The following is a 17,374-nucleotide window of genomic DNA, read 5'->3' as shown; positions in this document are numbered from 1 at the left end:
TTCCATAGTTTTAGGACACTCCTTGACAGTACAAGTCCCACACTCCGTAGAAGTTCTTTTAAACCGAACACAAACACAGCACTTGACAATTGCACGTTTAACAGGTTATGAATTGACACTGTTCCAGCCACACATAGATATTAGACGCTGCAACATCCTGAATCCTGCTACACTGTTACCATCAGTTAATTCAAATCCAGCCACACATGATTGCGTGGAAGTAGTTAACATTACGACAAAGCCAAGACAAGACCTGACAGACATTCCGTTACCAGATCCTGACCTGACACTTTATGTGGATGGTTCATGTATGAGAACTAGTACAGGAGAACTAGTCGCCGCGTATGCAGTGACTACTGACACCGAAGTTATTGAAACACACCGTATTGATACCCTGTCCGCTCAAGCAGCAGAGCTAGTTGCTCTGACACAAGCCTGTATACACGCCAAGAACCTGAAAGTTAATGTTTACACAGATTCACGTTACGCATTTGGAGTTGTTCACGACTTTGGAGTGCTCTGGCAGGAGAGAGGTTTCATGACTTCTCATGGAACCAAGATTCAGCATGGTCTCCTTATTCAAGCTCTGTTAGATGCAATACACTTACCGACATCTATCGCTATCATGAAATGCAAAGCACATACGAAAGTCACTGACATTATTTCTCAAGGTAATGATCTAGCAGATCGCACAGCCAAGCTTACAGCACAGACTCTAGACAGTCCAGTTAACCTGACACACACTCCAGATCCGATTACATGTATGACAGTTAAGGACCCTACTCAAGATGTCATAGATATCCAGTTACATGCTACTCCTGAAGAAATCAAGAAATGGTCCGAACAAGGAGGGGTCCAGACAGATCAAGGATGGTTAACGAAGGGTAGAGCCACATGGTTTCTCCCCGACTCTATGGTTCAAGTCATTATTAATACCGCACATAGTCCAGCACATTTAGGAGAAAAAGCTATGTTAGACAGTATCCAGAACATTTGGTTCAACAAACATTTACGAGCTGCAGCTAAGCAGAAAGTCCGTACCTGTATGATATGTTGTCAGTTTAATCCAGGTAAAAGTGTCCCGGTGGAACAAGGTGGTTTCCAGCCCCCTGACCACCCTTTTGAGGTCCTCCAGATGGATTATATTCAGATGGAGCGATGTCGAGGTTTCAAGTATGTCCTTGTAGTTGTATGCGCTTTGTCCAGATGGACAGAAGCATATCCAGTTCCAGATTACACAGCCGCGACCACTGCCAAGCAGTTGGTTCGTGAATTCTTCCCTCGATATGGACTCCCTAGAGTCGTATATTCTGATAACGGTCAGCCATTCTCATCTGAGTTGATGAAGCACGTTTCCCTGTTGTTAGGGTACCAGTGGAAGTTCCATTGTGTACGCCATCCCGAAGCAGCCGGTCTAGTCGAGAGACATAATCAGACTCTGAAAATTCGAATTGCAAAAATATGTAAAGATAAGGGTGTGGACTGGCTAGTAGCTCTGCCAGTCGCTTTGTTTTATATGCGCATGGTCGCACATTCCAGATCAGGTCTGTCCCCGTATGAGGTCGTATTCGGCCGCCCCCCTAACATGTGGGGTACTCCTAGACCCCGAAGTATTACTGATGTTTCATGTAATATGCTGACAGATTACCTAGCTTCCTTGATGTCTGCCCTCAACTCATGTCGTTCACAGGTTGCTGCCGCATTTCCAGACAATACCGAGGTGGCACCGCATGAAATCGTTCCAGGTTCGATGGTGCTCGTCCGGAACTTTGACAGATCAAGTCCGCTGGAGCCACGTTGGAAGGAGCCCCGTCAGGTCCTCCTCACCACCCGTACAGCCGTGAAATTGGAAGGACGCCGCGGCTGGGTGCATTTTTCGCACGTCAAGAAATTCTACGGATTAAAGCCGGTCTCTAAAAACATTTCCCAGGATATCAAGACTTGTCAAAACATTGTTCCTAAGGACTGTCCCGCAAATGACATTGATACAACCCCTCCCTTGGTAGAGAAAACTCCGCAGCAGGAGTATAAGCAAAAACTCCGGTCTAGTAAAATAAGTCAGTCAGTTTGATTGTATAAGTCCTCCCCTAGGTGAAACGGTTAGACTGTTTCTGACATGTATAAAATAGACCCTCATAGTGAGAGAGTTAGTCAAAACTCAATTCAATGTATCGTTTTTCTAAGTTTCATATTATTCATCAGCATTATGATTTCCTGCACCAGTTATGCCTTTTTCCTATATTTCCCAGTTCTTCATGTAAATAAGTCTGCTAATGTTACAGCAGAGCACACGTTTAGTGATCTGCCTCCTCACGAATATTCATACCGCCTCGCTATGCGTAATAACTCATTTATCCGCATGTTACATTACTCACACCAGACCAGCAATGCCACTAATTGTTGGGTGTGTGGTCGACTCCCCCCTTTCCAGACACCGAAGGGAGTTCTGCCACTTTTTCCTTATCCGTTCTCACATAATGGTTCGTGTGGAGCATGGTCCACGTTAACGTCATCCTCAACAGATATGTCTTTTCTTAACAGTACATGTTTCCCAGACAAGCAAGGTCTCCCCCACCGAACAGGTTTAGATCTAGAAAATGAAGTGTATAATTTAGGTAACTATTCTTCGAATTTTATGGTCCTGAATGTTCAGTCTGATACTACTCCAGACTCACCTGCTATTTCAGTACTACCAGTCAAAGGCGAATTATGTGTCCGAAATAAGGGTTCCGTACACGTAGGACATAGTGATTGTACTACTATTGTCAAGTATAGTGACAGTGGGAAATCTATTTTTAAAGCTTCACGTCATTCTTATTTTGTTTGTGGTCAAACTGCATATGTTCGTCTGCCCCTCGATTGGGAGGGAACCTGTTACATTGCTTTCCTACTGCCACCTGTTTTCCTAGCCCCACCTGACTACCATAGGAATTCCTACCTAGTACATACTAGACACAAGAGAAACCTCCCGATTGTCGATTATACTGAGACTGCTGCAGAGCAATTCATTGATATTGATAAAGGTGTGTTCCCTTATTTAGGTACAGTTGTAAATAGTAAGCGAATCCGTAGGTTAACAAGAACCCTTGAAGCAGTAGTAGATGAGACTGCCTCCGCTCTAGGTAACTTAACCGAAGAGCAATCCTTTATGAGAATTGTCGTGCTCCAGAATCGTCTCGTCCTTGACGTCATACTGGCCGATAGGGGCGGGGCCTGTAGAGTCCTCGGATCTAGTTGCTGCATTTTCATTCCAAATAACGCGCCGTCTGTTTATTCAGCTATAACCAGACTTCATAAAATTGCCCATCTGTTACACCAGAATCCAGGCACCTGGACATGGTCCGGTTGGTTCTGGAATATAATTTCCGCCTGGGGATGGAAAGTCCTGTCCTTCCTAGGTATTGCAGTAGCGATCATATTCAGCTGCTGCCTCTGTATACAATGTGGCCCTGCGATTTGCGGCATGTGTGCTACCTCTTGTATTCCTAGTCCCAAGCCCCGTTCTAAATCTCGTTCCAAGACAATTCGAGATGAACAAATGGTACTGTATGAAATGATAGACGGTATCATGAATATTGATGTTTCCTGATGGAAACGTAGTGACAAGGAGGGAATGTGGAAAAGTAAATTTTGCCATGTTCTGTGTCCCTACGCCTCATCCATCATATGTTATGTGTGCATGACCAATATGCATATGTTATTCCCCATGTCCGATTAAAGACGCAATTATAGTTGTGTCCACCTCTGGTATGTCATTCCCCAGTCCTCATGAGTAATATGAGTATCAGGCCTATGTAAAGCTATGTTGCCACGTTTCTCAGTGTGTACGTTATTTTATTATAAAGTCCCCGTTTCCAGGCCTCAACAGGGCCCGGACATCAGATTCAGCTCCTGTCTCCTGAAGCCTCGCTGAGGAGCGATGCAGCCCCCACCTGTATCCTCGACCTTTCACTTACTTCCTGCCTCGCAGTGCCCGGTGCAGCTTGGCTCTGCCTCTGAGTCTGCCAAAAGTATGTTATGATTCCAGCTATCAGTTTAGTCCTCCTTCTCTGCATTCCTAAGCTACTGAACTGCATCAATAGTTTCCGTCATTGTCTAGCCTATGCGGCTCCATGTTAAGAGAAATACTGTATTTAATGGTCATTTAATATTCTTCATCACGCACTACATGTAGAATAATGCATGGTCCAGTCTTAGAGTCAGTTAGCCTTTCCCCTCTTGACTTCTAGTTTATATCAACATGTTCTCTAAACATCAGATACTAGATAGAGTTTAGGTACATGTCGCTCCGACCCTCCAGACTTTAGTCTCTGCTCCTAGCACAGAGTTCATAGCCCCCAGCTTCTCCTCGTAACACGTCATTACCAGTTTGCGCGCACCACCAGGTTAGAGGTCCCGGCTCCTTAGGTAGCCCCCTCCTATGTTTCCGCCCATTCATGACATATCCTGTTACGTCTGCACCACATGTCTATGTATACGCCCAGTTACACCTCTTTTTACTCTTATCTTTCGCGACTGCTACGCGTCACGCCTTCTGTTCCACCCACTGCTACGCCTACTGCAATGTAATGCTATGTGTTTGCGCTATGTATATATGCTCGTATATTGTTATTAAAAGTTAGCGTGCTCATCCCAGATCCTGGCCCCCGGCAGCTGCCATCCTATTCCCGTGCAGGTTGTCCTGTTCCTGTCCTTATGCTGTATTAAACCTGCAAAACTCCTACTACCTCGAATCTTGACTCTTATTTATTGAGCTATCTGTTATGATATATGTCTAGTCAAAAATAGGGTATTATTTATTTATTTACCACACTTCCACTCCTATAGTGGCCAAAACGATTCAGAAAAGATGGTGGTGATGGACAGAGCATCTGAATTAAGCAGAACACTCATACCCAGTCAAAGGATCAGGGCTTGATCCATCACCGTTTTTTAGCTCACTGCACCATCCCAGTTCAGAACCTGGCTACATGCAAATTAGTCTGTCCCTGGCCCAGTGCATCATGGGAACAGGGCAGACCAAACTACCAAGCCAATTCTTTACTGGAAAGGAAACAAGCTTCCGGGGACCGGTTTCTGGCATTGCAGCCGTCTTCGGCCCGGCTTGCTTGAATCCTGATGGTGCAATGAGCAAGGGACTCATGTCTGAGCATACCCTTCCACTCCTATAGTGGCCAAAACGATTCAGAAAAGGGGGTGGTGATGGACAGAGCATCTGAATTAAGCAGAACACTCATACCCAGTCAAAAGATCAGGGCTTGATCCATCACCGTTTTTTAGCTCACCGCACCATCCCAGTTCAGAACCTGGCTACATGCAAATTAGTCTGTCCCTGGCCCAGTGCATCATGGGTACAGGGCAGACCAAACTACCAAGGCAATTCTTTACTTGAAAGGAAACAAGCTTCCGGGGACCGGTTTCTGGCATTGCAGCCGTCTTCGGCCCGGCTTGCTTGAATCCTGATGGTGCAGTGAGCAAGGGACTCACATCTGAGCATACCCTTCCACACTTGTGGTGGCCAAAACGATTCAAAAAGGGGGGTGGTGATGGACAGAGTATCTGAATTAAGCAGAACACTCCTACCCAGTCAAAAGATCAGGGCTTGATCCATCACCGTTTTTTAGCTCACTGCACCATCCCAGTTCAGAACCTGGCTACATGCAAATTAGTCTGTCCCTGGCCCAGTGCATCATGGGAACAGGGCAGACCATACTACCAAGCCAATTCTTTACTGGAAAGGAAACAAGCTTCCGGGGACCGGTTTCTGGCATTACAGCCGTCTTCGGCCCGGCTTGCTTGAATCCTGATGGTGCAGTGAGCAAGGGACACTCCTACCCAGCTAAAAAACGGTGATGGATCAAGCCCTGATCTTTTGACTGGGTAGGAGTGTTCTGCTTAATTCAGATACTCTGTCCATCACCACCCCCCTTTTTGAATCGTTTTGGCCACCACAAATGTGGAAGGGTATGCTCCGATGTGAGTCCCTTGCTCACTGCACCATCAGGATTCAAGCAAGCCGGGCCGAAGACGGCTGTAATGCCAGAAACCGGTCCCCGGAAGCTTGTTTCCTTTCCAGTAAAGAATTGGCTTGGTAGTTTGGCCTGCCCTGTTCCCATGATGCACTGGGCCAGGGACAGACTAATTTGCATGTAGCCAGGTTCTGAACTGGGATGGTGCAGTGAGCTAAAAAACGGTGATGGATCAAGCCCTGATCTTTTGACTGGGTAGGAGTGTTCTGCTTAATTCAGATACTCTGTCCATCACCACCCCCCTTTTTGAATCGTTTGGGCGGTCAGGGAGCAGTCCGCTGTCTATTGCCACAGTACTGATGCATGCGCGAACTGCCGGATCGGTTTTTATTACCGATCGGATGAACGTGCATACGCGTCCGAGGACAGCTCTATCCCCGGTCCCATTGGAGCGCCCGACAGGGAGAAAAAGCATGGCAGGGAACTGCCCTAGGGGGAAGAAAAGGGGTGGCTCCTTCCATTATTATTATTATTATTATTATTATTATTATTATTATTATTAATAAAGAAAATAGTTCCTAGTTCGATTTTTCTGGTCAGGGATATACAATTCGGCAAACATATATTTTTATAACAGAGATAGGCTGGACTAAGTTATATTCAGGTTGGTAAGGGATTTTAGGGTTTTTTCACCCCTGGGTTTCTCCCACCCCACCCGAACCTCCTCCACACCCCCAATAGCACGATGGTGTACTATGCCAAGGAGGTTGACCAGTGGCAGATTATAACGACTATGCAGAATTTAAAGAGGTGCCCTATGAGCACCATATGGAGGAGCAATTGGTGAAAGCCCTGGATACCCACGTCCAGGGTTTGTGAACAGGGCACTGATTAAGGCTTTACAACCATTTACAAAGCCCCTGAAAAACTAAAGCGCAAATTTAAGGCATCTCTGGGTGAGTCATCATTACACTCCTCATCAGAAGTCTTTTCCCAGGTGGTGTCTAGTGTCATTAGTGGTTATGGCGGTTCCCTCCCTTCTGGAAACTCATTCCTATTGAATCCAGGAGAGGCGGAGGAGTCTACTCCTGCCGCATCGGACACCTCTGACTCTTAGCAGGACTGCTGTTGTCTTTCAGTAAAGAAAGAGAAGAATAATCCGAAGCCTCCATGGACTGCCATAGAATTCCCTTTCCCTCAAACTGCCTCAGGATCTGGGGAAGAGCTTCCCCAGTTCCCGAGGCTGTCTCTTTAGTTTTTCTGAAATGACAATCAGCGCACATGTCGCATTACCAAGAGGCTCATTTCAGTTTCGCTTTCTACGTGCTTAGGGGTCTATTTCAGCCCCCTGAATGATGAATGAATGAAATTGGTTTTATAGAGCGCACTTCTACCCTGAGGCCTCGTAGCGCTTAGGATGGGTGGGCGGGGACAACAAAACAGGCTGTGCAATTTAGTAAAAGAGGAAGGTTTTCAGAAGTTTGCGGAACTTTAGTAGGTCTGGTTCACTACGCAAGGTGAGGGGCAGGGAGTTCCAACAGGAGGCAGCATTCCAGGAGAAAGAACGCCCCCCCATCTAGCTCGTTTGATTTTATGTGATACTGCCAGAAAAGTAGTGCTGGAACGCAGATTTCTGGAGGGGTGGTAAGGAGTCACTAAGGAACAGATCATAGCAGGGCCTGCGAGCCACATAGCTTTGTGGGCTATGCACATCACCTTGAATTGGATCCTGGCCTGTATTGCCAGCCAGTGGAGTTTTTCCAAAGCAGCTGACCCTGAGTGTCTCCGAGGCAGCCTCAGCAGTAAGCGTGCCGCAGAGTTCTGAGTCACCTGAAGTTTTTTGATGGTACTCGCCGGGGCACCCAGATACAGGGCGTTCCCGTAGTCAAGGCGGGACAAGATAAGAGCCTGCACCATGATCCGACGTGCCTGAAAAGGGAGAAGGGGCAGAACCTTCTTCAGCATCCTCATCATGCCGAAGCAGGTGGCAGAGAGCTTGGTGCCTTGATGATTGAAGCAGAGGGTGCTATCCAGCCTGAGCACGTAGAAAGTCAGGAGAGGTATCGATGGAAAGGGGAGAAGCTCCCCTTCCTAATGGTACCCCTCCCTAGTGGATCCCTGCTTCGAAATCGCCCCAGGAGAGCGATCCCCAAGCAGGGATCCACCCACTAGACTCCAGGGAGGGGGGAGCTGCCCCTTGGGCAAGGGCCTTTGCTTCCCCATATTAATTTGGGTAAATTCTGTCTTTCTGCCCCCCTGTGGGGAAGAGAGGGGTAGTAACCCCCAATATGCCCCCCGGGGGGCCAAAAGCCCACTAGATACCAAGGGATTATTTTCAAATTTGAATTAGGGGTGCGGGCTGCCCAATACCCTGCCGCAAAATTACAGTCTTTCTGCCCTGAGGGGTAGGAAGCCTACTAGACAGCAGTTTTTTTTCCCCTGTTGAAATTAGGGGTGGGGCTACCCAAGATGGGCATTCCGATGCCCCTGCCCCCCCCACAAAATTCCAGTCTTTCTGCCCCCTGTGGGGGAGAAAGCCCACTAGATACCGGGATTTTGTTTTCACTGCAGTTAGGGATGGGGGCTGCCCAAGAGGGGCATGCCAATGCCCACACCCGCAAAATTACATTCTTTCTGCCCCCCAGGGGGCAGAATGGGGGAAGTAGCCCCCAATCTGCCTCCGGGGAGGGAGGGGGAGTAGAAACGACCATTAGATACAAGGGATTTTTTTCTCATTGAATTTAGGGGTGGGGACTGCCCAAGGCCCCCTCCTCAAAATCCCACAGTCTTTGTGCCCTCCCCCCCAGAGGCAGAGGAGGCAATAGCCTCTGATCTGCCCCCTGGGGTGGAGGGGCAGAAAGCCCACTAGGCCCCAGGTATTGTTTTTTTTATTTATACATAGGGGCGCTTGGCTGGTGGTATGTGTGGATGGCGCTTGGCTGGTGGTGTGTGTGGATGGTTGTGTGCGTGTAGTGACTCTTGACTGGTGGCGTGGCTTGCATGGATCCCCCAGCGTTTTCTTACCTAGAATCCCCCACAACCCTTAAGTTTACTTACAAAGTCACATTTTCCTCACATGTCTGTGTGGGTAAGTTATAGAATCATCACGCAGGCACAAATTTGCTATGGCCCAGCATACCTCTTGATCTCCCGAGAATTATTATGCCTCACTTGTGTGGATGCCCAAAGGAGCGCAAGCCGAAAAACATATAAACCAACTGCCTTGCTAAACCCGCTTTGGGCCCTTTCAATTTCTACACGTTTTAGGCCCTTCCAGGTCATAGGCACTTGGCCCATTCACACAAGTAAGGTATCACTTTTATCAGGAGGGAAATGCTGGGTAGTAGGAAAATTGTGCTGTGCGGTGATCCCATAACTTTCCCACATGGATATTAGTGGAAAATGTGACTTTTGGCTTGCATGGACCCACCAACGTTTTCCTATCCCAAATCCCCTGCAAACCTGAAATTTAGCTGAAAAAATCTAATTTTTCTCAATTTCTGTGTGGGAAAGTTGTGGGTTCACAGGGCTGACACAAGTTCCCTACCACCCAGCGTTTCCCTTGGTCTCACGATAAAAATGGTATCTCACTCGTGTGGGTGGGCCAAGTACACACGACGGGCAATGTTGAACGGTAAAAAAATGTATTCTGTTAAGTTAGCCTCTATTCCTTTTCCATTTTGTCTACCAGCCTCCATTTTGTGTTTCTGTGGGGCCTCTTTTTATTAAGTCAGAAGTTACGTGTTCACTGAAACCTAGTGGTGCTGATAATACTTACGTGCCAGAATAGAGGCCCTGCCCTTCCGAAAGGCCCCGAGCACGCAGATGTTCACCAATGCCTGTACCCACCCTTACCTATCTAAAAAGATGACGTGGGTAGGGGTTTATTAGAATTCAACAGTTCAGTATGTAAGCATTATACAAAGGGGTTGTGTAAGCATTATGTAACAATGACGAAGTGATTTCAATGTGTTTCACAAGGCACGGAAAAGTATAAATGCCATGTTTGAACTTGTACTTGTTAGTTCCCTCCCTCTGGCACTTGCTGGGTCTGAGTAATGGGATTTCTCTCAGAGTGAAATAAACTTGTATTTTGTTTCCACTCCAGTGTTGATCCTCATTTTGTGAACCTGTAGGCTAAGGGTGTCCCTGCACCAGTGAGATTGATAGGAATCTCACTTCTACAGCAAGTGCCCAAAAACGTATTGAGGAGACATCAAAATGACCTATCACAAAACGGCCTGATTTTGCAAGGGGGGTCTCCTGGATTTTTGGCCCCGGGCTCAACGGCCATCTAGAGAAACCTACCAAACCCACACATTTCTGAAAACTAGACACCCAGGGGAGTCCAGGTAGGTATGGCTTGCATGGAACCACCAATATTTTCCTACCCAGAATCCCCTGCAAACTTCAAATTTAGCTGAAAAAAGCAAATTGTTCTCAAATTTCTGTGTGGAAAAGTTGTGGGATCACATGGCTGACACCAATTTCCTACCACCCAGATTTCCCCAAAGTTTCCTGTCGCGGGCACTAGGCCTACCCCCTACAAGTGAGGTACCCTTTTTATCAGAATCTTTGGGGAATGCGGGGTGGGTGGAATTTGGTGGACCCACGCAGATTCCAGAACTTTCCATCACAGAAATGTGAGGAAAATGTTTTTTTTCTTTCAAAGTTTGAGGTTTTCAAGAGATTCTGCGTAACATAACCTGTTGAGAGCCACTCAAGTCACAATTTCCTGGATTCCTCTGGGGGTCTAGTTTTCAAAAATGTATTGGTTTGCTAGGTTTATGTAGGTGCTGGCTGAGTTAGGGTTCCAAATCCACAGCTGGGCACTGTGCAAAAAATGGTCTGTTTTCACTGTAAAAATGTGGTGTGTCCATGTTGCGTTTTGGGACGTTTCCTGTCTCAGGTTCTAGACCTACCCACACATGTGAGGTACCATTTTTATCGGGAGACTTAGGGCAACTTAGAAGTGTAGAGCAACTGTTATTACCAATTGACTATCTATGCATTTCTGCCATACCTAATGTAGGACAATGTGTAAAAAAGAAGTCACTTTGAAAAATGCCCTACAATTCACAGGCTGCTATGAGTAATCACAATTTTGGAGATGTGCAAATAGCTAATGTTTCTAAACTCTATATTTTGTTCCCATTTCGAAAATACATAGGTGTCTTTTATACCTATTTTTCACTCTTTATATTTTACCAAATTAATTGCTATATACCCCGTACACAATGAAAAACCACTGCAAGACGCTGCTCAGTTATTGGCTCTGGGTTCCTCGGGTTCTTGGTGAACCTACAAGTCCTAAATATCCTCACAACCAGAAGGGCCTAGCAGATGTAACGGTATATTGCTTTCAAACATCTGTCATACTTTTTAAAAAAAAATTATTTATCATTTTCAGAAGCATCGCACATAACATCTGTCATACTTAGAAGAAGTTACAGGTGAAAACGTTGGCATAAATGGCTGTTTTTTTCAACTCATTTTCAATTTTTCTTATTTTCAACTGTTAGTTTCTATATAAAACACCTTGAAGGTTCTACACAAATGACGCCTTACTAAATTCAGAATTTTGTCTAATTTTCAGAAATGTAAAGCATTCCGGGATCCATTATTGCTTACATCCATTTCTACCACTAACTGGAAGGAGGTTGAAAGCAGAAAAAATATCAAAAATAATACAATGCCAAAACTGTAAAACATTTTGGTTTTCTGACAAAAGTCTGCTTATCCCTGAAAGCTGGGAAGATGATGAATTCAACACCACAAACCCTTTGTTGATACCATTTGCAGGGGAAAAACCAGACACTTTCTTCTGCAGCACTTTTTCCCCATTTTTCCCCCAAAAAACAGAATTTTGCTGTATTTTGGCTTATTTCTGGGTACTCTACCTGAGGAATCCACAAACCCTTTAACCTTTGACATCCCTATGATGTTGGAAGAAAAGGGTGCAAATTTGCTGTGGATACCTTATGTGGCCAAAACATTACAGCGGCCTATGCGTGAACTACCACAAATGGCCAAAAAAGAAAACAAGCATTGAAAATGCAATAGGTCTCGCAATAGAAGAGTTTGACATTTTTCGTTTTGCAAATGGATGAGTGACACCTATAGCATTTGGAATGCAACATGTTTTGTATTTACGTGACTTATATGGCAGCTCTGGTCGTTATGCTACATCTCTAGATAGTTTTATCTTTCGCAAATGTGACACCTATTGTAACACAATATGTGTTGTGAGGGTGAGTGAGGGTGAGGGGTTGAGGGTGAGGGGTGAGGGGTTGAGGGTGAGTGAGGTTGAGGGTGAGGTGTTGAGGGTGAGTGAGGGTGAGGTGTTGAGGGTGAGTGAGGGTGAGGGGTTGAGGGTGAGTGAGGGTGAGGGTGAGTGAGTGTGAGGGGTTGAGGGTGAGTGAGGGTGAGGGTGAGTGAGGGTGAGGGGTTGAGGGTGAGTGAGGGTGAGGGTGAGGCTGAGGGGTTGAGGGTGAGTGAGGGTGAGTGAGAGTGAGGGTGAGTGAGGGGTTGAGGGTGAAGGGTTGAGGGTGGGTGAGGGTGAGGGGTTGAGGGTGAGTGAGGGTGAGGGGTTGAGGGTGAGTGTGGGTGAGGGTGAGTGAGGGTGAGGTGTTGAGGGTGAGTGAGGGTGAGGGGTTGAGGGTGAGTGAGGGTGAGTGAGTGTGAGGGGTTGAGGGTGAGTGAGGGTGAGGGTGAGTGAGGGTGAGGGGTTGAGGGTGAGTGAGGGTGAGGGTGAGGCTGAGGGGTTGAGGGTGAGTGAGGGTGAGTGAGAGTGAGGGTGAGTGAGGGGTTGAGGGTGAAGGGTTGAGGGTGGGTGAGGGTGAGGGGTTGAGGGTGAGTGAGGGTGAGGGGTTGAGGGTGAGTGAGGGTGAGGCATTGAGGGTGAGTGAGGGTGAGTGTGGGTGAGGGTGAGTGAGGGTGAGTGAGGGTGAGTGAGGGTGAGGGTGAGTGAGGGTGAGTGAGGGTGAGGGGTTGAGGGTGAGTGAGGGTGAGGGTGAGTGAGTGTGAGGGGGTGAGTGAGGGTGAGGGTGAGTGAGGGTGAGGGGTTGAGGGTGAGTGAGGGTGAGGCTGAGGGGTTGAGGGTGAGTGAGAGTGGCCCAGAGATGCACCCTCGTCTATATTTTAATATGGACTTGCATGAAAACACACAAACACGCACGCACACACACACACACACACACACACACACACAGGTACATTAAATAATGCTGAGAATTTTCTATTTCCTCCGGGGCCTGCCCATCTGCACGGCTGCAAGCTCGTGTTTTTTTCAGGCACCATGAAAACAAGCCTACGTCAAAACCGAGAACGTTTGCCACATTCTTTTCGGCTGCATTAGGAGAGCCGCAGAAAGGACAGATGCAACCCGGGGAAGGAATTCCTCCCTCTGAAGCTCTTACACAGAGATGCAGGAAAAGCAGCGGTCTGACGCAGTTTTGCGGAAATCAGAGGAGCAGGTAAGTCAGCTTGGGGAGTGGAAGGGAGTAGCTCCTTCTCTGTGATGCTGTAGAGGCGGTGGCTGAGTACTGCAGAGAAAGGCTGACTCCTGGCGTGAGCGGCAGACCCCTCCTCCTGGGCTCCCTGGGGGGGGGGTGCATGCCGTAAAGTCAGTCTCAGGTCCATCCAACGGGTTAGCAGTGAAAACAGACAGAAGGAGAAATGGGCAGAGAATGACAAATTAAAAAAAAAAGGTAAACATGCAACAGAAGAGAACAAGAGTACTAAAAATGAGGTAAACAAGAGGGAGATGGGTAAAGAGAAAGACAAGCACGCACGCTGAAAGTTGGAGAAACACGAGAGATGGCCTGCGGCCGTCAAAGTGTCCATCCGACGGGTTCCGACGGGTTAGCAGTGAAAACAGACAGAAGGAGAAATGGGCAGAGAATGACAAATAAAAAAAAAAAGGTAAACATGCAACAGAAGAGAACAAGAGTACTAAAAATGAGGTAAACAAGAGGGAGATGGGTAAAGAGAAAGACAAGCACGCACGCTGAAAGTTGGAGAAACACGAGAGACGGCCTGCGGCCGTCAAAGTGAAAGTACGGCCGGCGGAGGAGAAATGCGACACGGCGGGCAGGGGAGGGGGCGGAGCGGGGAGAGCGGCATGTGGGTGTGAAGAAGCCGGGGCCTTTGAAGTGAAGCTAAGCTTCACTTCAAAAGGTGTCGGAGGAATGCGGCTGAGGGAACAGACGGCGTTTGCGGCTGAGGGAACTGATGTGCACGCGCTTTTAAGATCAATGCACATGCGCATTGAGCTTAAAAGTCACGGGCACTGCAAGGAATCGCCACGATTCCTTGCAACTTGGTTAAAGACTGTTTAAGCCGCAATAGGCTCGCAAGCTCGATGCGCATGCGCATCGACAGGCGAGACCTAAAAAAGCACAGGGGGGGAAAAAGGCCTAGCAGCGAAAGGGTTAAAGTGGGGGTGCAAACAAAAATTGAACCAGCCATCGGGACGACTGTAACAGTTCAGGCCCCACTGCTCTTGCTGGGCATATTACTGACCTTAGATCCTACCAGAAAACTTTAGGAAACCATGGCTTCTGGTTGGCGAGAAAGGAAATTGCTCAGAAATGTGGGAGTGCGTTGGGCCCACGGCTACAGGACTGAAACTGGATGATGAATGGACGTTATGTTAGGGTGCAATTAGTGTACGAAGGCCGGGCTGTCCTAAAAAGTTTGAGAAAGTATGGGAAGGGTGGTCTGTGGGTGAGTAGGGATTGGGAGCCGTGAAACCTCACATCGGTACCCTGACCGGTCGGACACGATGGAGGCACAGTTGTCTCAGTATCGCATGCCAGGCAGTGACTAACCTCAGCATGATGTTCTAGTGACGAGATGTTTCTCCTTCAACATGCATGGACTCACATGGTCTCCGCCAGGTTTGGGGGGGTGGGGTGGGGTCGGGAGGAGAAAGTCTAGATAGCACTGCAATGTGTATGTGTTGGATAATTTGTGTATGTTCTTTAAATGCCAATAAAATAGGTTTTAACAAAAAAAAGTATGCCACTCTTGGGCGGACAGCGGGTGTGGGAATCGGTATGGTCTGTAGCTCCCGAAAAGCAGCTCTAGGAGCTAGTCTCCAGGGCGGGCCTGCCCACTGGGCCAAGCCCAAGGAGCCTGCCACTGTAATTTGCACCAACTTATTTCCTTGTCTCCTTAGCTCAACCGTCAATTTCATTGCCACTTTGTCATTTCACCAGGGATCAGTTTGGTTGACTCTTCCCAAAAAGTTCTTTGATTATGTCACTTGAATGATGATTAAAATTGTATGTTAGTACAAATTAAGTAAAAAATAAACTGACTTTTACAGAAAGCAAAGAACTGCATTTTTATGGGAATTCGGGGTGGGAGGTGCCTTCTATAGTATCTTATTTAGTTTAGTTTAAAGGAGTTTGTAGAGCGCATGGTAACACCTCCCGGCGTGTCCCCGCTTATCCAATTGTAACTATATAGCTGATATTGGGCAACTATCTCCTTGAGTTACATCCATACGCTGGACAAAGTATCCCATATGTGCCCTACGATGTTGCAGAATTAATTTGGGCCTGAAGCTTATGTCTGCCATTTTGGCTTGTTTAGCCTCGCCCCTGCCACAATAAATCTTAAGGGTCGTCACCCTGGTGCAACTCTGTAGAAAAGGGACGCCGCCTAAAGTGCGTGTTTGCGATCATCATATGCCAAGTGGGGACCATAGTGAATAATAAGGGCCGGCACTCTGTTGCAGCACTATGGTTAAGATAGGGCCGTCATCCCGTGCAGTGCTGTGCCCCAACGAGGGAGTTTGTCTTGAGTGCCCATAACATGATCCCCTTATGCCAGGTGAGGTCTGCGGAGAAAGCAGAGGAGCGTTGCCTATGAACAATTTGGAGCTGTGAACTCAGAGCTGTTCCTTTGCCATAGGAATTCGAGTTGCATCTCAGGTCTGCCATTGAAAGCGGGCAGTACTTAAGGCGACAAGAGATGTAGAAGCCCTAACCCCGTGGCAGCCGCAATGAGACTACCACTGATCACCGGCACCAGCCAAAGTCAACCGCAACCAAGGGCCACTCAGCGGACCTTCCGTCTGGTCACTTGCAGAAGCGGGTAAGATAGCACCTCGAGTCGCAGGGCCTTTGTTGGTGGTGGGGAGGGAGAAAGGGATCTGCTCTGACTGAAGCACCAAAGGCACTGAGACATTTATCTTTGAATAGTCATTGTGAGACTTTAAAAACTACTATTCTCTAGCAGGACCTAATTTGGATGTTGCCTCAAATAAATGGGGAAGAGTAGGGCACTTGAACCCACTCGGACAGTGGTAGAATACAGACCTTATGAAGTGTATTATGATTTAGTATGTACCACATTTCTCTTTGTGTTTATAAATATTACTTTTATAAAACCAAATATTTGGATGGACATTAATTTATTCAGGTTGCTGAACATGTGATGAGTTGAGAGCCTGTGTTCGCCCTACACCTACCTCATCTCCAAGATTCCTTGCACTATTCGACTCGCGCTATCACTGAGAGCCAAGTGCTGAAGAAGTACTCAGAGCATATAGTGGGGCATCAGTCGTAAAAAGCCTCAACCACCACGGTTAGACCAAATAACTCCTGATTGCCCATTGCCCTCTGAAAGGTGTTCTGACAGTGTGTAACAATACTTTTTTCTTCTTTACTGGGGTAAACTCCTCAAGCATCCAGTGAAGGAGTGTTGAATCAGAATTCTATTTTACCTTCCTCTGAGTTATTAGGATACTCAGGGCCCGATGTAGGTAGCCAAATACCGGTCGGTAACGGCCGAAAATCGGTAAAATCGGCCATTACCGACCGGTATCAGTGCAACGAGATGTATGTCACCAAAAACGTACCGAATCGGTAAATACCAGTCGGTAAAACACCGAATCGGTATTACACAAATCGGAATTTACCGAATACATATTCTCCGAATCGGTAAATAAGAAATGGTAAGTTACCGAATCGGTAAATACCAAATTCATATTTACCGAGTCGGTAAATAAGAAGTGGTAAAAAAGGCCATTTGAGATGTAGCAAAGTCATGAAATACCGAATTTCGTGAAATTCGGTATTTAAGAGTCGGTAATTACCATGGATTGGGAGCAGGTGGAAACCAGGAACAGGATATATAAGAAGCTCCCAAAATGCAACAGTACACCCACAATGGCGGCCTTCTACGTAATTGCAAGGCGGCTACGCATACAGAGGCAGCAGGAGAGAGGGTCTGGCTAAGGGAGGAGCAGGTATAGAGGATCACCCTCTTCCAACTCACTGAAGCTGAGATCCTGCAAAGGTACCGACTCCACCCCAGAACAATCCTGGACTTGATCAGGGACCTCCACCCATATCTGGAACACCCAACCCCAAGAGCACACGCCATCCAACCAC

Source organism: Lissotriton helveticus, chromosome 2_1 (genome assembly GCF_964261635.1).
Source record: "Lissotriton helveticus chromosome 2_1, aLisHel1.1, whole genome shotgun sequence".
In the NCBI taxonomy this organism is placed as follows: Eukaryota; Metazoa; Chordata; class Amphibia; order Caudata; family Salamandridae; genus Lissotriton; species Lissotriton helveticus.
Note: the sequence above shows the minus strand (reverse complement) of the source record.